This window comes from Sorex fumeus, unplaced genomic scaffold (genome assembly GCF_029834395.1).
Source record: "Sorex fumeus unplaced genomic scaffold, SorFum_2.1 ptg000072l, whole genome shotgun sequence".
NCBI classification, from domain to species: domain Eukaryota; kingdom Metazoa; phylum Chordata; class Mammalia; order Eulipotyphla; family Soricidae; genus Sorex; species Sorex fumeus.
The window spans coordinates 36,272,994-36,295,604 of record NW_026606129.1 but is presented as its reverse complement, the minus strand read 5'-3'; the positions used below and the strand labels follow the sequence as shown (position 1 = coordinate 36,295,604).

The following is a 22,611-nucleotide window of genomic DNA, read 5'->3' as shown; positions in this document are numbered from 1 at the left end:
TAATTGACCTGGGCAGTGCCTGGAGAGGAAGCGGGAGCAGTTGGCATGTCTGGGGCCTAGCATGCAGGCCGCACCCGCCAGGAGCTGCAGAGAGCACGGAGCAAAGAGACTCGCTGGGTGCTCCTCAGTGTTGTGCATGGATGGCAGTGAAAACGGGTGGCAGTGTTTTTGTGAGAAGAAGAGTCGATGGAGTTGCGGGAGGGGGTCTCAATTCTCTTAGCCCTGGAAGGCAAGTGTGAGAGTCTCTGCCTATGAGACGGGGAGAAGGGGGAGACGGCAAAGGGCCATCTATAAAGTTGCTCAACATTCTTCAAGGGGTAACGGTGGGGAGCTGATATCCTTGTGCTCAGGGAAGGACAGCTGAGCCAAAACTAAGCCAGTGTCAGCCCTACAACAATGCCCGCACAGGCTCATGACAGCAGAGAGCCATTCTGCAACAGAGGGCCAATCATTTTCTAGAGAAAAGCAAAGGATAGAAGCTTAAGGGCTGTGTGCTAACCTTAAAAACATTTTTTGGGGGGGGAACATTAGTAGCCTCTGCTAGTACTCAGAGGCTACTCCTGGCTCAGTGCTCAAGGGATCATGTGGTGCCATGGATCAGACACAGAGTTCCTACATATGAAGCCTGCACTCAGAGCACTGAATGCTCTCTCCAGCCTGACCTTAAAAATCTCAATGGATTTGTAGTTATAAAAATGCTGGTGGCTAACATACATATATGAATCTTAAAAATATTCCGGTGTCAAATTGTCTGCCATAGAGGCAGGGGGAGGACTGGAAAGCGGGGAGTATACTGGGGACATTGGTGGTGGAGAATGTGCACTGGAGGAGGGATGGGTGTTTGATCATTGTATGACTGAAACTCAAACATGAAAGCTTTGTAACTGTATCTCACAATGATTCAATAATAAAAAAAGAAAAGAAAAAAATATTCCAGTGTCTGCACATCTCTATTGCTTCTATAGGAATATTTTGTCCCACACACAGGTCCTCCTGCCTCCGATGACAGTGTTCTGTACTATATGATCATTATATTAATGAGCTGAAGGTGGATCCTCAGCTCCATCCAAGTAATACACCAAGACTGAGGAATGAGAAGTGGCAACTGAGTTACATGTCCTGTAGGGGCTGGGACCCAAAGCATAAGTTGGAGGTGAAAACAGAGTTAGCCAAGTTTTCCTTGTAGATTTTTTTTTAAAGAATTAACCTCTTTTGGAGAACCATCTGCTTTATCACCTCTCCAGTGATAATGATACTGATGATAAAATAGTTAACACTGATTATGTACTATAGTCTAGCCAAGTCTGTGCTAGTCATTTAATGATCAGAACAGCAATGCAATCAATTTTGTGATATTAGTATCTTCTCTATAGATACAGATTTAGGCATAAAGAAGTTAAAAACCTGCTCAAGTAATTTATTTATGTATATATACATATTATATGTATATATGTATGCATGTATGTACATATATATACATACACACACACACACACACACACATATATATATATGTATATATATATATATATATATATATATATAAGCCACACCCAGGAGTGCTTAAAGACTTATTCCTGGCTCTGTTCTCAGGGATCACTCCTGGCAGGGCTCAGGGAGGACCATAATAGGTGTTGAGGATCAAACTCAGGTAAGCTGTGTGCAAGGCTAGTGTCCTACCCATTGTACTATGGCTCTGGCCATCATATGGACATTTAGAGCAGGGTTAGGATTTGAATCCAGGCAGTCTTGCTTGAGAGCCCTACCCTAGTCCATGTACCCACTACCCATCCTACACTGCCTTGAAAGTCCAGATAGTTGTTTTCCCATGGTATGGAACAGGATACTACTATTCAACTGATGGAGCAGGCCATGTGTAGCAGGAAACTGTATAAAAACAAGGGTGTTTTCAAAGTACATCTTTAAATACTAGATTCACAAACTGAAGCAATAAGCTCATACCTTCAGACACATATGAGAAGAGGCAAAAGAGAAACTTGTGTTTCTCATCTCCTGCTTACTACCCAATTTATGGTTATGGAATGCAAAATGTCACCTTTCATAAGTACACCATTTTCCTTCCCCAGACTGAATACATGTAATTGAATTTGCACAAATCAAGGAGGCATAATACTATCTCAAACTACAACTCAGTCAAACTCCTGAATCATGATGCACTCAATAAACTCCATATCCTGAATAACAGAGCTTCAAATACTGGCAATAGAAATACACAGATGAGTTAAGACTAGTGAGAAAGTTTCTTTCTTTCTTTCTTTCTTTTTTTTTCAGAAACTACTTCCTATCTCAAGTGTGCTAACTTTACCTTCATTAGGAAAGCACTCAATGTGACTTATTTGAAGTGAGCATACACAGAGTGCTATGATAGCTAACATATGATACATTACCTATGGCAATAAAATTCTGTGTGACTGAATCACAAACTTTTTAAAGTACTGATGTGTGGTTTTGTCACTCCTTCAATCTTTTTTGTTTTTATCTATGATCTTGGTTTTTTAGCTATTCTTGGTTTGTAATCTCACGGTCACGGTCCTCCCATTGTTCATCGATTTGCTTGAGCGGGCCCAGTAACGTCTCCATTGGAGACTTTGTTGTTACTGTGTTTGGCATATCGAATACATCACGGGTAGATACTCTCGGTGCGGGCGAGATACTCTCGGTAGCTTGTCAGGCTCTCTGAGAGGGGCGGAGGAATAGAACTCAGGTAGGTCATGTTGGCTGCGTGCAAGGCAAACGCCCTACCGCTGTGCTATCACTCCAGCCCCTTGTAATCTCCACTTACAAATTTTAGAATAAGCATGGTAATTTCCATTAATAAACTTTCTAAACTTTTTAATGAGGATTGCATTGATTTATAGAAATACTGGGGCAGAGATGTTTATAGTATTAGCCTTCCAGTTCACAGACACTGAGACTGCTCCTACTGCAGCTTGGCCATATAACGCAGGCCTGATTGATGGTCCAGTGCATGGGCTAGCAGAGCCGCAGTGGCGATGCTCAGCAATGCTCAGGGATCTTGAGCACACTGCTATCATGCTCATTGCTGCATGGTTGCTAGGCATTTTCTCTATCACTTGGGCTATCTTTCCAGATACGCAGGGGGAAAGTGGGGGGTTTGGGGTGGGCTGGGGAATCACACCTGGCAATACTAAAGGAACACTCCTGGCTTTGTACTCAGGAATCACTACTGGCTGTGCTTGGGGAACCATACGAAATACCAGGGGTCGAACCCAAGTTGGCCACATTCAAAGCAAGTGCCTTACCTGCTATACTATTGCTTCGGCCCCAGCCACTCAAAAATTTTCATAATTTTCCAAACTCTTTAGATTTTGGAAACCTCAAATCTCAAATTTCAAATGTAAAATCTAAAAGTCTCATCCTTAGATATTTTTCTTTTGGGGGGGGTGAAGTGGGGATGTTTGAGCCATACTCAGAAGTTCTCAGGTCTTACTCTTGGCTCTGCACTCAGGAAACACTCCTGGAAGGCTTGAGGGACCATATGGAGTGCCAGAGATTGAATCTGGGTCAACCGTGTGCAAGGTAAATGCTCTACCCACTGAACTATTGCTCTAACCCTCAACTTTAGATTTTTTTCTTGGCTATTTGGTGTTACAATTGAAAAACTGTCATATAGCTGTGTATAAAAAATTAATCTTATATATAGTCACTTTGTATCAATATTTCCAAATTTAGTCTAATTATTTTCTATATAAAAATCAGTTAATTTGTGAATAAATATGATCTTCTTCTTCCTTTCCAACAGTTATTTTTTTTGCCTTACTGAAATGATTCTAATACTCCAGAGTACAACTGAACTATTCATTTTATTTGTTTATGCCTTTTCCAAGATGTCTCAAATATTGGAATCATACACTATGGTTAATAGCTCTTAACATACCTTATTTAACTTAGCAGTATGCATGAAAGCTTCCTCAGAGTCTTTTTCAGTGACCTGATAGCCTACTAACATTTTACTGATGAATAATGCATTGTACCCACATGCCTCATCCATTCATGCATTCATAATCATCTAGAATACATCCAGTTTGGGGTGAGCATGAATAATTCTACTACAGGTAATTGTATGTGAGTTTTTAGGTGGGTATTTATTTTCTACTCCGTTAGAATTATTGTGGTTGTATGAATTTATATTTGACTTTGTAAAGAAACTGCCAAGCTTTCCAATGTGTTTGTGCCATTTTGACTCCCATTAGCAACATATAAGGAGTTCCTGTTGATCTTGATGTTCCTAATATTTAGTATTGTTGGATATTTTTTTTAACTTAGTCATTTTAGTAGGCATGCAGTGACAATTCATGTTTCACTTTTCAATTCTCTGATGACATGAAATCCAGCATCTTTTCATAAGGAGCTCATTTGCTCATATATTTATTTTTTTCTTTTGAGAGGTGTCCTGACATTTCTCTCATTTTTAAACTGATATTGATAGTTTTTAGTATTCTGAACTACAAATATTTTGTCACTCTGCCACCCATGCAAATGTTGCATATTTTAGACATTTGTCTTTTATCATGTTTTTAGCCAACATTTCCCCCAGTTTGTGAAATGTGTTTCCATTCTCTCTTTTTTTTCCCCAACAATTGAGGGGGCCCTATTCATTGTCTTTTTTTTAAAACTTTATTTAAATACTGAAGTTTATAAAGTTGATCCCTAGAAGTAGTCAAAGGACCATATGAAGTGCTGGGGATCAAGCCAGGGTTGTTCGCATGCAAGAGAAACATCTCACATCTTGTACTCTCTCTATGATACCTAGGTTTTTCATTTTAATGAAGTCTGGATAATTGGTTTTGTCCTTTCATGGATCATGATTTTTGTGTGATCTGAAAACTCATGTCAAATCCAAAGTCACCTACATTCTCTCCTATAATTTCTTCTCTAAGATTTTTGTTTTTCTCTGTGAGGAGGTTTGGAGTCATACCTGGCGGTTTGTGGGGTTTGCTGTCAGTGGTGCTCTGAAGACCATGTGCTACTGGAGACTGACCAGGAGCCCCTCCCAGTGATTCATGGTCTGATTGTTCAATTACCTGGAATATCCATATTGTGCTCAGAGATCTTTGGGGCTGCATCCACTTGGCAACGCTTAGAGAACCATGTCGTGTTAGGAATGGGCAACATGCAAAGCACATTCCTTAACCCCTGTACTATCTCTCCAGGTCCTTGAGAGGGCTTTCTTCCCCTTTTTGTCTTTGTTGCTGCAATGTCTGATGATCCCATACTTGGTTGCAATTGTCAACATACTTGGCTATGGTGTTTCTAGGGCAACACTCTTGGGTTATAGTGCTTGCACACTGTTGGCACTGGGTATCACATGACATGGTGTAGGGAGTGGGTGGTTCCAGTGGTGGAGCCTGTAGTCTTGAATATATGGCACGTGTTTGACTACTGAGCTACCTCCTGGATTCCTGAGTAGGCTTTATAGAAAGATCTTTGGACGATCTGTTTCACATGCAGATGTTCAATTTTCCAGCATCATATGTTGAAACGGTCCTCCCGTTGTTCATCGATTTGCTCGAGCGGGCCCAGTAACGTCTCCATCATGAGACTTGTTGTTACTGTGTTTGGCATATCAAGTACGTCACGGGTAGCTTGCCAGGCTCTGCCGTGCGGGCGAGATGCTCTCGGTAGCTTGCCAGGCTCTCCAAGAGGGGCGGAGGAATCGAACTCAAGTAGGCCATGTTGGCTGCGTGCAAGGCAAGCGCCCTACCGCTGTGCTATCGCTCATTTTCTTCACTGCCTTTGCTTCTGTGTCAAAAATGGGTTGATTTTATTTGTGTGGTTTTTATTTCCGGACTACCACCAGATGTTGTCTGATCAATCCAAGCAGCCTAATGCATTTTTGGAAAGGGGTGACCAGAAGTTGTTGGTGGTAGAGACTAGGAATAGGGAGTTAGACTTGCAGATAGCACCTTGGTAAAACTGAGAGCTACAAGCAGTGAAAATCACAGGCCAAGCTGAAGGAGAGACAAGACTCTGATTGAGTCTCCAGATAAGCAAATTCACTAAACTGAAGAAGACACACATGTAGCCGTGAAACTGGGTCCTGTGGCTCAGTCATTTTAGCAGCCAAACCCCGGCAGGCTGGATCTCTTCTGTATCCAGGGAAGTCTGCCTTAAGCAATACACCTGAATACCCTATAGAAAGCTGCCCTACCGCTCAGGCCCAGCAGAGAGTGCCATAGCTGTGTGCTTTGCAGATCAAGTAGGGAAAGAATGGGCTGGAGAGAAAGTACAGGGTTAGGGACCTTGCCTTGTACCCTTATCTTGTATGCAGTGGACTAGGTTTGATCCCTGGCACCAAATATGCTGCCTCATGTACCATCACCAGCCATCTGTGAGCACTGAACTGGGGTAAGCCCTGAGCACTGCTGAAGAGGAGGAGGAGGTGAAGGAAGAGGAGGAAATAAAGGAGGAGGAAGAAGAAGAAAAAAGAGAAAAAGGAGACAAGAGAAAGAAAAGGAGGAAGAGGAGGAAGAAGGAGAGGAAGAAGAAAAGCAGAAAGAGGAGAAAGAGAAGAGTAGAAAGGAGTGTTGAAGAGAGTACAATGGGTAAGGCATTTGCTTTGCATGCACCCAACCCAAGTTCAATCCCTGACAGAGCTTATGGTCTCCTGAGTCCCACCAGGTGTGATCCCTGAGTGCAGAGTCAGGAGTAAGCTTTGAGTAACACCAGATGTGCACACACACCCCCAAAAAAGAGGAAGAAGAAGTAGAAAAGGAGAAGGATGAGGGAGAAGGAAGGAGAAGGAAGAGAAAGAGAAGGGAGGAGAAGGAAAGAGGAGGAAAAGAAAAGAGCCAGAACATTGGGGACATGCAAGTCTCCAGGAGTCCAGAGAACTCTCCAAAGACAAAGAAGGGTCCATGTGGTTACCCAATGCTACCAGATATTAAGACCCAACCAAACATTGAGTCCCAATAAAAATAAATAAAAAAAATTTTTAAATTAAAAATTTTTATTTTTAATTTAATTTTATTTGGAGGGGGTATAGCTGGCAGTGCTCAGAGCTTACTCTGGGCTTTGTGCTCAGAGACCGGTCCTAGTGGTGCTTGGGGGACCACATGGGGTACCAGGGAATCCAGATCAGTCACATGAGAGGCGAACATCCTGCCCATTGTACCATCTCTCCAGCTCCAAGTTCCAGCATTTTTAACAAACAGTGTGGCATGCAGAGCTCATCTCCCTGACAATTTCAGATTCAAGCCACTGCAAGACTCTTGGGATACACTGATTTTCATGATTCCAGAGAACTTCTCCACAAAGGGACAGATTGGCACAGCAGCCTGTTACTGAGTATGGAAACCAGGCACTAAAACCCGGCCATGGGGCAGGAATAGCAGGCACAGGTGGCTGAGGCCCCTGACTCCCTGCTTGGAAATCCAAGATATCTCCTGAGTGAGCCAACAGCACAGATACACGTGGGTGGGCATTCGAGAAGGAATCTGTTTTAGACCAAGAATGGATCCAGTCCCAAGAGAAGAGGGGACAAAGGGGGACTTTATACCCAGGATGGTGCTTGCACCCAGAGCTGGAAATAAATCAGGTAACAGCTTAACCCCTTGTTCCACCCCACTCCCAAGGATCAGAACAGATCACCAGAGCTGTATCACCTCCTTCTGAGAAAACCTAAGTAAATACAAGAGAAAACCTCAATCTTGTGACACAAGGAACAGAATGGAAATGCTACTACAGCAGTGACACTGAATTGCAGATGATCCTTGCCATCTAAATTGCCATTCTCTCAATGGTAAAAAACTAACACTTAAGAATGAACTTGAGGGGCTAGAGCACAGTGGATAGGGCGTTTGCCTTGCACGCGGCTGACCTGGGTTCAATTCCCAGCATCCCATATGGTCCCCTGAGCACTGTCGAGAGTAATTCCTGAATGCATAAGCCAGGAGTAACCCCTGTGCATCGCCAGGTTTGACCCAAAAAGAAAAAAAAAAAAAGAATGAACTTGATAAACTGCGAAGTACCTCTAAGATTCCTAGACTCAGTGAAAACTATGGAAGTTATCAGAGGGAAAGGGGATTGAATAGGAGGAATACCTAGAGGGGTCATTTTAGTGGTGGGATGACACTGGAATTTTGGTGGATAGGTAAGTCTTACGCATATATATATAATATTGCAAACAATGAAAATCAATGAAAAGAACAAACATAAACCAAAATTCTCTGACCTAGTGACTGTGGTGTGACTCATACAAGAGAAAAGAAATAGAATGTACTTGATAAGGCAGAAGCAAATTATCAATTTTATTGAATCTAGACCTTTGTACATTCACCTTTGTAATTTCTGGATGAATAAAAAGTGCACAAAGAATTTCAAGTGGTTTTCTTAGGGAAAAGCATTTATTTGAACTGCAGCTAAACTTAGTTACTTTTTTCAGGAAGCACATTTTCAGTTGAAAGACCAACTGACATAAATTATGGTAATTCAGACAAGGGTACTTGGCAGACAGTTTTGAAAAAATGGATGGAGTGAGCTTTCTGCTAGCAGAAAAAGTATGCCAATGATAAACTCAAAACCTTGAATTAAAATTTAAAATTTGGAAGACTTGTATAAGCTACTGTAAGTCGTCAGTGTTTCAAAATTTGGATTGGGTACACAGGGGCGAGGGATTACGGGAAGGTGGAGCACACCCAGCAGTATTCCAGGCGATGTCTAGCCCTGAGCTCAGAAGGCACTCCTGATGATGCTCAGAATATCATATATCGTGCTAGGGATCAAACTAGGGTTGGCCACAAGCAAGGCAAACCCACTGTACTATCTCTCCAGTCCAATGTTCCTAACCTTAAAGACTTTTCAAATAAGATTAATGGTAATACTAATGAATGCAATAACTCAACATTATGCAACGGAATGTAGGAACAAAACAATGGGATGATTTGCATAACTCAGTGAACACATATTTTCCAAATTATCAATTCATGATAGTCATTATCTACGGTAAAAAATAAATCTAGGCAAAACACAAAGGCAAAGAGAGTTTAATGAAATATAGTATAAAAAGCTCATTACTAAGATTTTAAATTCTAAATTACAACTTATTTTCATTTATAACTTTTTTTTATTGAATCACCGTGAGATACAGTTACAAAGCTTTCGCGATCAGGTTTCAGTTATACAATGTTCCAACACCCATCCTCACATCAGTGTACATTTCCCACCACCAATATCAATATACCTCGTATCCCTCCTGCCACCCACTCCCCACCCCACCCCCACCCCCACCAGTCTGCCCTATGGTGCACTTTCTCTCTCTCTCTCTCTTTCTCTCTCTCTCTCTCTCCTCCTTCCCCCTCCCCCCCTCCTTTTGGGTATTACAGTTTGTAATACAGATACTGAGAGGCCCTCATGTTTGGTCCTTTACCCACTTTTAACACACACCTCCCATCCAGAGCAATCTCTTTCAATCATCTTTGTCATAATGGTTCCTTCTCTATCCCAACAGCATTCTTCCCTAGACAATTACAACTTATTCTTAAGAAACTGCCACCTGAGCATGTCTTGCATGCATAAAACCTGGTTCAATCCCTGAGCCCCCCACACAAAAGAAACTGCCAGTTTCTTTTGAGAAGAATTTGAGACAACACAACAAGAAAAATATCCACAATTACTTGAATATACTATTAAAATACTCCTACATCTTCAAGATGCAGTTTTATAATAGAATATGAATAACATAGTTCATATAATTTGAAAAAGAAACTGTGAACCAAGAAAGTTATACCCAACAAAAGTAACAATCAAGTACAACAGATTAAAAACTCCATCAATGTAGATGGATAGACAGAGATTGTCACTCCCAAGAACCATTCCTGAGAAACCTAAAGAACAAGTATCAAACATAAAAATGAATACATTGGCGCTGGAGCAACTGTACAGTGGGTAGGACATTTGCCGTGCAAGTGGTCAAGCTAAGTTCAATCCCTGTATCCCATATGGTCCCTGCAGGAATGTCAGGAGTAATTCATGAGTGCAGAGCCAGAAGTAACCCCTGAGAATTGCTAGGTGTGACACAAAAAGCAGAAACAAAAAAAAAATGAGAAAGACTGATGGTGAGTTAAATAAGAATAATGAGAGTTGGGGACTGAGAGACAGTATGCAAATAGGTATAATATAGCTGTGTGCAAACCAGATCAACCCCGATTTGATCCCCAGCACCACATATGATCTTTGAACCAAAGTAGTAATCCCTAAGCCCAGAGCCAGGAGTAATACTCTCAGGCTCAGAGCCTGAACATAGTGGCAAGGGGTCCAAAAACAAACAAAAGAATAATGAGAGTAAAAGAAGGGTGTAAAAGAAGTAAAGGTATGCGGTGGCTGTGAGCACAACAATGTGGATTTATAGTACAACCATCAAAAAGCGAGGGCAAAATAAATAGGGAGAACAGATGAAAAGAACTTTTTAATTTTGTTTTTTTTTTGGGTCACACTCCTGGCTCTGCGCTTAGGGATCACTTCTGGTGGTCTTAGGGGACCATATGTTGCACTGGGTGAGCAAAGCAGAGTTGGCTCCATGCAAGAAATGCACCTTATCCTGGTACCATCTTTCTGCCCTGATGCAAAATAATTTTACTGTCTTCAGTAATTACAGTAGTAATAATTGTATTATTGTGATTATTTGAAGGCTAAAATGCTTGTAATGTGGAATAGAGCAAATGGGAGAGGGTATTCTACCTATGACATCAATGATGTCCTATGACAGGACTAGGACTGTCAGTGTAGAAAAAATGAGATATAGATATAAGAAAATAAATATTAAAAAGAAGATATAGCGATAGCACAGTGGTAAGGCGTTTGTCTTGCATACAACCAGCCCAGCTGAGCTGGGTTTGATTCCTCCGCCCCTCTCAGAGAGCCTGGCAAGCTACCGAGAGTATCTCACCCTCACGGCAAAACCTGGCAAGCTACCCGTGACGTATTCAATATGCCAAACACAGTAACAATAAGTCTCAAAATGAAGACATTACTGGGCCAGCTCAAGCAAATCAATAAACAACGGGAGGATAGTGATAGATATAATATTGATGAAAATAAATGGTAACTTAGGGTCCTTAATTTAAAATAATAACAAATACATGAACTCATGGACTTCTAATACATTTATACCAAAAAGTCCAGAAAAAACGCCCAACCCAATAATCACTGATATCTCTAGCAAGCACAATGAAACACTGAAATACTCTTTTTCCCTAAATAGAAATTAATATGTCTTGAGAAAATAGCTAACTAAAGATCTGAGGCAGGGGAAACAGAGGTGTTAAAACTATTAGCATAAACTACTAAGCCAAAGATAAGACCATCTGAACTTCAATACAGGCAATAATTGCAATGAACTAAAATAATCAAATATCTTTAAAATAACAAACTTGGAGCTGGAGAGATAGCACAGCAGATAGGGCGTGCACATGGCCGATCTGGGTTCGATTTCTAGGATCCCATATGGTCCCCCAAGCACCGCCAGGAGTAATTCCTGAGTGCATGATCCAGGAGTAACCCCTGAGCATCGCCAGATGTGACCCAAAAAGAAAAATAAATAAATAAATAAAAATAATAAACTTATAACGTCCGATATTTAGGGTGTAGAACCTTTTTTAGAGGTTATAACTACAAATATGGGGCTGGAGCGATAGCACAGCGGTAGGGCGTGTTTGCCTTACAAGCGGCCAACATGAGTTCGAGTCCTCTGCCCCTCTTGGAGAGCCCGGCAAGCTACCGAGAGTATCTCGCCTGCACGGCAGAGCCTGGCAAGCTACCCGTGACGTATTCGATATGCCAAACACGGTAACAAGTCTCATGATGGAGACGTTACTGGGCCCGCTCGAGCAAATAGATGAACAATGGGAGGACCGTGACGATGACCGTGACCATAACGTTCAAAAAATCTAAATCCCCTTTTGGCTGGAACTGCCAGCACCCAGTAAATCGCAAAAATGACCAACACAAAGGGAAAGCGGAGGGGCACCCGCTATACCTTCTCCAGACCTTTTAGAAAACATGGAGTTGTTCCTTTGGCCACATACACGCGTATATAAAAGAAAGGTGATATTGTAGACATAAAGGGAATGGGCACTGTCCAAAAAGGAATGCCCCACAAATGTTATCATAGCAAAACTAGAAAAGTCTACAATATTACCCAGCATGCTGTTGGCATTGTTGTTAACAAACAAGTCAAGGGTAAGATTCTTGCCAAGAGAATATATGTCCGCATTGAGCATATTAAGCACTCTAAAATTCGAGACAGCTTCCTGAAATGGGTAAAGAAAAACGATCAAAAAAAGAAGGAAGCCAAAGAGAAAGGGACTTGGGTTCAACTGAAGTGCCAGCCTGCTCCACCCAGAGAAGCACACTTCATAAGGACCCATGAAAAAGAGCCTGAGCTGCTGGAGCCCATTCCATATGAGTTCATGGCGTGAGAAGTGTTCCTTTAAGAATAAAGAGATATCTGTACTATAAAATTTTTAAAAATCTATATCAGCTTTAGAAGAAACCAACAAATTTCCATTTTAAAATATTTTTGTATTTACAGAAAAGGCACACTACTAGGACAAAAAAAAGTTATTTAAAATTAAAGTTGGGGGGTATGGTGCCGCCAGCAGCTCAATCTGTACCTGTGAGGTGAGTGCATCAGCTGCCTCATGGCGCCTTCAGACTTCCAGATACCCCCAAAATTGCTGCTGTGCCTTTGCCAGACCCCAAAACCTTGGGACAAATTTTGCCAAGAAAGTAAACGGCCAAAAGTTAGGTATGTGGGAGACACACTGACAAACTACTTCCGGCTCAGCTATATAATTGGAGGCATGCCCTCTCTGGTTCCTGATTGAACTGCTTAATGGCCATGATCCCTGACACTCAAAAAAAAATCTCGAAACCCAGCGGCTTTTGTCATAAATGTGTCTGGACCACGCAGTAGGTTACTGTTGCTGGGCGACCCCAGGGGGGAAAGGGTGCTGTCCCTCTTCCTGCTCCCCCTTGGTGGCCTGGTGGCTGCCATCTTCCAGAGGCCATAGGACAGTCAGGTTTGGGCCCGCAGTGATGAGACATGCAGGGCCTCAGGGGATAGAGGTTGAGGGTGGAGCCAGCCCTTTCCTCCCTGTCCCAACAAGACCCTGTGTTGCTGCCCACCAATGGTCTCTCTGGCTCCTGATCAAGCTGCTTAATGGTTATGATCCCAGAGACTCAGAAACAAATCTCGAAACCCAGCGGCTTTGGGCAGAAATATGTGTGGACCACTCAGTAGGTTACTGTTGCCGGGCCATCCAAGTGGGCAAAGGGTGTTATCCCTCTGCCTGCTCCCCCTAGAAGGCTCAGTGGCTGCCATCTTCCAGAGGTCATTGGACAGTTAGGTTTGGGCCCGCAATGACAAGACACGTGAGGCCTCATGGGATGGGGGTGGAGCCAGCCCTTTCCTCCCCGTCCCAACAAGACCCAGAGTCGCTGTCCACCAACGGCCTCTCTGTCTCCTGATCAAGCTACTTAATGGCCATGATCCCAGAGACTCAGAAACAAATCTCAAAACTCAAAGGCTTTTGGTAGAAATGCGTCTAGTCCCTGCAGTAGGTTACAGGCATTGGGCCACCCCAGGTGGGAATAGGTTTCGTGCCTTGGCTTGTTTCCCCTGGTGGCCCAGTGGCCACCATCCTCCAGAGGCCACTGGAGAGTCAGGTTTGGGTCCTCAGTGACAATACACATGGGACCTCACAGGACAGGGGTGGAGCCGGCCCTTTCCTCCCTATCCCAATGAGGCCCCGAGTCCTCACCCACAAACGGCCTCTCTGGCTCCTCATCAGGCTGCTTAACGAACGGCCATGATCCCAGAGACTCAGAAACAAATCTTGAAACCCAGTGGCTTTTGGCAGAAATGCGCCCAGACCCCGCAGTAGGTTACTGTTGTCGGGACACCCCAGGGGGGAAAGGGTGCTGTCCCTCTGCCTGCTCCCACTTGGCGGTTCAGTGGCCGCCATCCGGCAGAGGCCAATGGACAGTCAGGTTTGGGCCCACAGTGATGAGATACGTGGGGTCTCATGGGATGGGGGTGGAGCCAGCCCTTTCCTCCCCATCCCAACAAGACCCCGAGTCACCACCCACCAACGGACTCTCTGGCTCCTGATCAAGCTGCTTAGTGGCCATGATCCCAGAGACTCAGGAACAAATCTAGGAACCCAGCAGGTTTTGGCAAGAAATCCCTCCAGATTTAATTGTTGAAATTTTGGAATTTCAAAATCGTATGGCCTCTACTGCAACCACATGACATCATATGTTATTCATAACCAGTCATGATCACGGTCACGGTCCTCCTGTTGTTCATTGATTTGCTCGAGCGGGCCCAGTAATGTCTCTATCGTGAGACTTTTTACTGTGTTGTGGCATATCGAATACGTCACGGATACCTTGCCAGGTTTTGCCGTGTGGGCGAGATACTCTCGGTAGCTTGCCAGGCTCTCCAAGAGGGGCGGAGGAATCGAACCCGGCTTGGCCAGACCGGATGAGCACAAGGCAAACGCCCTACCACTGTGCTATCGCTCCAGCCCATATTCATAACCAGTAAAAAAATAATAATGGTGGATGTGGTGTCGAAATGTTGAGTGTATACTATACTATACTATACTATACTATACTATACTATACTATACTCTATACTCTCAAAGTATAGAGAGAGTAATTTGGAAATCTTCTGCCCCACAGGAAGGGGGAGGGTGTGGGATGGGGATATACTGAGGATTTTAGTGGTGAATAGTGGTCACTGGTGAAGGTACGGGTGCTTCATTGTATGACCGAGATTTAAACCCAAAAGCTTTGTAGCTGCTCTCATGGTGATTCAATAAATCAAATTATAAAAAATGGGAAAAAAAAGTAAGGTGGAGTGCATGCACAATTCAATCAGCCTAATCAGTGGCTGAATAAATAGCAGTACACCTACATAAAAAAATTAAATTAAATTAAACTTGAATTCTTTATAAATTAAATTTTAATTTTTGGGCCACACCGAGCAGTGCTCAAGGATTACACCTGGTTCTGTGCTTAGGAATCACTCCAGTTAGGCTCAGCGAACCATATAGGGTGCTAAGGATTGACCCGGGTGGGCCAAGGACAAGGCAAATGCCATACCCACTATACTATCACTCCGGCCCAGACAAAGAATTCTTGTAATTTGAAAAAGAGGCATTGAGTGGCAATCATGTTTGGTCTATAGTCTACTTTGAGCATGCATTTCCCAAAAGGAGAGAGAGCACAAAAAGGAATGCCCTGCCACAGTGACAGGGTGGGTTGGGGGGATGGGGGGTGGGAGGGATACTGACTTCAGTGGTGGTGGAGAATGGGCACTGGTGGAGTAATGGGTACTCAATCATTGTATAACTGTAACCCAAGCACAAAAATTTTTAAGTCTACAACTGTACATCATGGTGTTTCACTAATAAAAATTTTTTAAAAAATTCTTACAAGCCTTCCACTCTCACCCCGGTTTCCCAAATGCTAACATTAAACTTAACACACTATCACTTGGCTCTCTCTATGTGAATACAGACAGACAGACATACACACACACACACACCCACACACACCCACACACACATGCACGCAAGCAAACACACACCATAAATACACAAACACAGTAGTTTTCAGCTGTTGTCCCCTGTAGATCAGAGAAAAGAGGAAAACTAGGTCTGGCGATGTAATTCTAGTGGTAGGGCATGTGTGAGGCCTTAGATTCAATCTCTGGCATCACATGGTACTTCAGTACCACCAGAAGTGATCCCCACAAATAACAAAAATTTAAACAATTTTAGAAGGAAAAAAAATTGGAGAAATATTTCATGGAACATTGGGGAAGAAACAAAATTCATTATGTATAGTATTCAATGTATCAGTTTTTAGATATAACATTATAAAATAAGAATTTTAACCAGGTGTTAAGTGACAATAATGTTTTTGTGGACTGGCAGAAAAACTCTTGAGGGCCAGCAGTTAACAATAACTGCAGTAAAACACACAAACACACATACACACACACACAAACATGAAATTTCTCTTAAATGTTTGAAGACAGACATGAAATTTAATTACCCCTAAATACTTAAATATTTCTTTTTTCTTCATTTTTAGAACTCAAATATTTCTATTTTTTAAAAAAATTTATTAGTAAAACACTATGAGGTACAGTTGTAGAGTGTACAATTTTTGTGCTTGGGTTTCGATTATACAATGATCAAGTACTCATTCCTCCACCACTGATCCCAGTATCCCTCCCACCCCCCTATTCCCTCCAACCCACCCTGCCTCTGTGGCAGGGCATTCCCCTTTGTTTGTTCTCTCTCTCCTTTTGGGTGCTGTGGTTTGCCTTGAGTGGCAATCATATTTGGTCTATAGTCCATTTTCAGCATGCATCTTCCACCCTGGGAGGATCCTCCCAACACCTTCTTTGGTGCTTCCTTCTCTATCTGAGCTGCCTTTCCCCCTAGCATGTGCGGCTGGCCTCCAAGCCATGGAGTGAACCTCCTGGTACTAATCTCGTCCACTCTTGGGTGTTAGTCTCTTATTTTGTTACTTTATGTTCCCCAGATGAATGCAATCTTTCTATGTCTATCACTCTCTTTGTGACTCATTTTGCGTAACTTGATACTTTCCATGTAGTACCACTTGTATGTAAATTTCATGACTTCATCTTTTCTAACTGCTACATAGTACTCCATTGTGTAGATGTACCAGTTTCTTTAACCAGTCATCTGTTCTCCGGCACTCAGGTTTTTTGCAGATTCTGTCTATTGTAAGGAGTGCTGCAATGAACAAACAAGTGCAGATGTCATTACGGCTATACTTTTTTGCCTCTCTGGGATATATTCCCAGGAGTGGTATAGCTGGGTCAAATTGGAGCTCAATTTCTAAAAACTCAAATATTTCTTAACGACAAGGATTCTTCCAGAAACAGTCTAGTTTTAAAAACAAGTAAATTAGCAGTGATACAATTTAGTTAGCAATCTATAGATCATATTCACAATCTGCCAATAGTCCTATAATAACCCTCAAAACAAAAGAAAAACATTTTTTTTGAGTTCAGATTCAATTCCAGGACCACGTATTGCATTTGTTATCTCTTGTGAGTCTCCTTTTATCTTAATTAACCTTAATCTTTCATAGCTTCAACATTTTTTAAAATTACCTGTTCCCTTTATTTGTTGATGATGAGTACATTTAAGATGGATTCTTTGCAAATTTTAAGTGTCAATTATAGTCACCGTACCATACTTTTTCATTAGAACTGGGAGATTTTACTCTTGGACCAGTGGCTTCCCACTTCCCTCAACCAATGCAATCACCAATTTACTCAAATTCTCTGATTTCTTAATCTTTTTTTAAAATTCCATTTTGAAGTAAGATCATCTATATTTGTCTAGCTCCAACATTTTTAAACATTTTTTTAGGATAGCAACTTTGTGTGATGTCTCTCTTTTGTGTGGTTTCTTATGATTACTGTCAGATCTTTTTTTAGGAGTATCACAGAAGCTATACCATGCTCATTTTGTACATCACACCTCAGAAGGCATTAGTGTTGATTTGTCCTATTACTGATGTTAACTTTGGTCATTTAGTTAAAATATGTCTACTAGCCCCATTATAAAATTACTATTTTTCCCTTTATAATTAACACATATCTTTCAGGAGACTATTTGAAACTTTGTAAATATTATGTTTCCCAAATCCTATACCTTCACATCTCATTGTTTTAAAAACTGATAACTAAAGGGAAAGAATCAAGCATTTATATCATCTTCCACATACAAACTGTAGCATTACGTTGCCAAGTAGAAAGAGAAGGAGTGATGCCATAAAATAATTCTAACTAATGTGCGGATAGTGGGGGAAAGAATCAGGGTATCATTTTGCTCCTTCAGTAAATGAATATCAAGGAACAAGCACTAAAAATGCTAGCAAACCCTCATTAGAAAACAACCTTGATAAAATAATATACTACCACAACCTTATCAAAGGAATAGAACTGAGTCTGATCAAGAGTCTGGATCCACTGGCCAATTTCCAAGAAATACAAAAGATATGAGAAACATGTTGAAACTGTACCATGAAAATGCAAGTAGCAAAACTCAGATTGTGGGAAGAGTTCATGAGTCAAATAACTCAAGTTCTTCAACAATGTATAAAATGTGTAGACTAGAAAAAGATGGACAGAAGACCTACTGAATAGCAGAAATTGAAAAGATTTATTTTAAAAACATAATGGACAGGACAAAATTGTGACGTCTAGGGATACAAGAACAGGTAATATATCTGTAGAGAAATTAGACAAGAAATTAGACATGATAGCTATAAAGGTCAAGACCGCATCTACTTCTGGAGAGAAGAAAAGCAGCAATGATTTGGGTGACACATGGTGGTGCTTCCTTGGTCAAAGTTTTATGTACTGACCAAGGTGGTACTACAAGGGGACTGGTTTAATATGATTGTTTTGTCTGGGTCGCTGACTTTATGCTTCATGTTAATTACTTGAAAAAAGAAAAATTACATGAATTTTAAAAGGCAGTGATGAAAATTAAGTACTCAACTGAATCTAAGAGAAACACCAAATCTTAAAATTGTGGAATTCTATAAAGGACAGCTTTTAGTTTATTTCTTTAAGAACTTAGATGAGACTGAAAAATAAGCTAACTATCCAAAGTATGAAGGGAACTTTAAAAAGAACCCAACAATGAATTCAAAGAAGATCGGTGGCAATTTAAGTCTTAAGAAATTGCTAAAATTATAAAAAAGAAATAGAAATACATTCAAAACACTGATCCTCTGAAATAACTAAAACAGGCAAACATCTAATTAATTCTGATCAGATAAGGAATAAGCATTCAGTAAAATTAATGATAATGGAAGTAGAAATGAGTTCATTACAAAAGATATTGCAGTTAATAAAAAAAACTATCAGGACAAATTTTAAAACTCAGATGAAATGCATAAATCCCTAGAAAAAGAAAGTTTACTAAAGTGACTCAAGAAGCAGCTGGGAAAAAATTATATCAAGTTAATATAGTTAAAAATTTTCCAACGAAGTTCTATCAAACTTTTCAAAGGACAGACTCTTAAAAATGTCAGAAAAAGACAATATTCCACAACTCAGTTTTATAAGACTTGTATGAATTTCAAAATCGGATAGGGATGGTATGAGAAAAAAATGCACAGACCTACCCACCCCAATGTTTTCCTTGACTGACAACCTCTCCCACCCCAAACCTGCCAGATAAAGAAAAGCACAGGCCTATCTCTAATCTATCTCTTAGAAACAGATACCTTATGTCACACTGGCACACAGAAAATGAACTCACGGAACAGAATAAACACTCCAGAGATATATCTATTTCTAGATAGAATTTGGAGAAACAATATGGTATTTCTTTGGAGGAAAGGATTATTCAACAAAAATAGATTCCTATCTCATATTATACATGACAATCTATACCAGAGTGTCTGGTTAAAAACTGAAATATCAAAACAAAATTGTTAAACTTGCAAGAAAAAATATGTGCATATCTCTGTCCTCAGGGTAAAGAATATGCTCCTTATTAAAACACACAGAAACTGTCACTGTAGCACTGTCCTCCCGTTGTTCATCGACACAAAGAAAACTATAAAAAAGGCTGTTAAATTTGACTTCATGATAGGTGTCTGTGCATCAATATGTTTTAAAGAATATAAAAACTAATTGCTTGCTGGTGGAAAAAAATGTTGTCAGATAAACATTAATCTCAGTACAAAAATTGTATACTGAGAATATAAAGTACTCCTACAAATCAATTTTTAAAAAGCCAACAGGACAAAAAAAATATACTTCACAGGAGAGGAAATATATGGCTGATAAACATATATTTTCAACACTACTAGAATTTAGATAAATCTAACCACAAGCACAACAGACACTATTTACCCTGACAAAAAATAAACTTCCACAACATTAAATGTTGGAATGGTGTCAATCAAGTCAAAAGCTCCTCTGCACCGACTGTGAATTGATAAGACAATTTTGGTTTAATGTCCCTCACAGGGTCAAAGTTTTATATATCTCATGAACCTCAATTCCACTGCCAGGGACAGTTACAAGGATATTCACAGCAGCAGTACCACCTTATTAACAAAACACTGAAAAAAAACAAGTATTCATGAAAAATTTTATAATTCATAAATTTTTCTATATTCACACAACAGAACATTATATAGCAATAAAAAATATAAATGTGAATCAGTAGCATCATTTTAAGTGAAAAGTATGCCCCAGAATATCCCATATATTTTTAAAAGTTAATAAGTGAAAGCAAACATATTGATTTGTTGAAATATTTCATTTGGCATTATTAATATTAATTTTATTAACATTTAATATAACACTATTAAAACTAAATTAATATTTAGTGATAAGATTAAAATTCATAGTAACATAAATACAAAGTTTATCATAATATCAACATAATGGTAAGTAGGAAATAAGGGCAAAAATGAATCAGTGAGGAAGGGAATCATTAACCAAAAATAATAACACATTTTCAAATATAACTATCAGTAAATTTGTATATATGGAATTTCTAAAAGTGTAGCTGGAGTTTTGAAAAAAAATTTCTGGAAATTTTTCTGGTTAAAAATCTGAAACCACAGACTAACTTCAACAGTTTATATTTCCATTGCTACCATATTTGAGCATCTTATGTTTCAGCTCCTTTCCAAAATCTAATATTATTAAACTTCTAATTTTTATATTCATTATTTGGACTTAACTTAAAGGTAGACCTGAATGAGAATCTTTTAAATAAGTTTACTGGATATCTGTATTTATTCCTTTGTTCATACCTTCTTCACACTGTTTTTCTAATATATTTAAGGCTAATATATTTAATTTTAAATTGTTTTCTTTGCATATTAAAGTTCTTGCTTATAGGCTTTCTAGTTCCCCCATCACTGTCATCTTTTGCCATATATCTTATTCTTCATAGAGTAAAATTTATCAATCTTTTCTGTTGGAATTATTTAATTAACTGTTTTAATCACACGGTCTTCGAGGAAACTTTCCAGACACAAAGCTCCGACCTAGCCTTCTTAACTGTGGAGTTGTACTGATGCTTCATGCCATCTCAATATAGATCAAGAGTCCAAAAGCCTCAATAGAGTTTCAACATATAAGTAGAACATCAATCTGCTAAGGAAAACATCAATCTGCTAAGGAAAACTTATTTCTGCCATGATTTTGGTTTATATGCCAACCCTAAGATATCAATATGAAGGCATACAGAGATAATGAGAAAGAAGGTTCTTAAAGCTTCTGTATCTAATTTCATCACACATTTATTCAAGATTTGATAAATAAATAAATAACACTTCCCCCCTCCAAAAGCTTTTGCAACAAAAAAGAAAAATCTGTGTATGTACTCTCAAAAGAACATCTTACCTGTTAGGCTGCCTTGGAATGAATATATTTAAGGCATCAGAGACAGCAGGAGGTGAAGGCACCCGTCCTTGAAAAAGTCCATGGAGTGCTGAAACCAACCAGCAGGCAGAACACCCACTCAATGATGCCCCAAACAGGAATGAGCCTTTCACTGTGCTCCCCAAAGTCCCATGATTACACACAAACATTGGTCTGTAACTTAATAATTGCAACACAAACACAATTATTTTTACTCATGGAATTGGCTTAGAAGTTTTCGAAAAAGAAAATATGAAAACGTATGAGCTAGTCATTTTATAATTTCCCCTAGTAAACTACTAAAATTGTCAAATTATATGTAATTGTGTAGTTGATTTTATATTGCCCAGGATTATTAGGCTCAGCTTTCTTGTTTGGGGCAATCAAACCTTCCTTCATCAACCAACAAACACTATTAGCACTTAATTTTGTCATGAATCCAAACAAATCCAAAAAGGAACTAAATATAAGTAATGATGGTTTAGATCTTTTTAATGTGTCTAATATGAGGTTCCTTTCATTTCTATTTACTACTAACAAGACTGTCTTTTCAGTGTTTTAAAATATGGATTGGATTGCTCGCATCACTATCTCAGTAGCTTACATGTGTTTTCATTTGATCATTAACATATGAAAGCACAGCCCTAACTGAAATAAAAACATAAGATCTAATTAATATTAAAATTTAGGCCAATTTTTTAGGTCTTAGCCAATACTAGATTCAATAAGACTTCTCTCCTGAGGAATGATTTCTTCTGAAAGACTGCTTTTTTTTCTAATACAAAATGACTGTCAGTTGTCACAATGCCACCACTAATCTGCTCATAATTGTCAGTTTACTATCAGATGGTAGTATGCAATTTCCATTGAGCTTAAATTAGTCCAGGTTGATGAAATGAAGCATTAGGCTACCCACTCTTAACAATCAGGCTTCTACTGAAATATTATTAGCATGAGCATAAGTTAAGATCCATATCAGAAGAGCTTGCTTTTATCAGTTGTTTCCATTAAAATTCACTGCATTGCCAAACATCATTTATTATTCAGACATTCAAAGTTGATGCTAACTAGTGACAATAAAAGCAAATATTTACTTGTATTCATTAAGTTCCAGGAAC

General features: G+C 39.9%; 1 protein-coding gene and 1 pseudogene across 1 annotated transcript in view; one reads left to right on the top strand and one right to left on the bottom strand.

The window, feature by feature from the left end:
* Positions 1-22,611, bottom strand: part of FBXL2 (F-box and leucine rich repeat protein 2) — a 62,560-nt gene that overhangs the window by 25,412 nt on the left and 14,537 nt on the right. The window lies entirely within an intron of this gene.
* LOC130037241 (60S ribosomal protein L21-like) lies at positions 11,976-12,458 on the top strand (annotated as a pseudogene).